Below are 313 nucleotides of genomic sequence, written 5' to 3' on the forward strand. Positions count from 1 at the left end.
GAGAGAAACTGATTGGTTGCCGTGCACAGCTGCTCCAGATTGTGTCTGGTCCAGTTTTGATAAATTCCCTCCAGTGTATATAGCGTGATGACACCAGGATCCTTAGACCGCTGCAGCAGAGGGGCGAGACGCGCTAGACAATGGTCTAAGGATAGAAAACAAGCCGGCCCGGATGGTCTGGTGAGTATCATTTTTTTTTTCTTTTTAGCACCTAGACACAAACGAGCACTTAACCCTTGTAGTGCGGGCATAGCCCCACTGCAAAGGTTAATAACCTTTTTTCCTGAAATTCTTCTTTAAACAAAGAGAAGTG

This window comes from Nanorana parkeri, unplaced genomic scaffold (genome assembly GCF_000935625.1).
Source record: "Nanorana parkeri isolate BGI_ZX_2015 unplaced genomic scaffold, ASM93562v1 scaffold386, whole genome shotgun sequence".
In the NCBI taxonomy this organism is placed as follows: Eukaryota; Metazoa; Chordata; class Amphibia; order Anura; family Dicroglossidae; genus Nanorana; species Nanorana parkeri.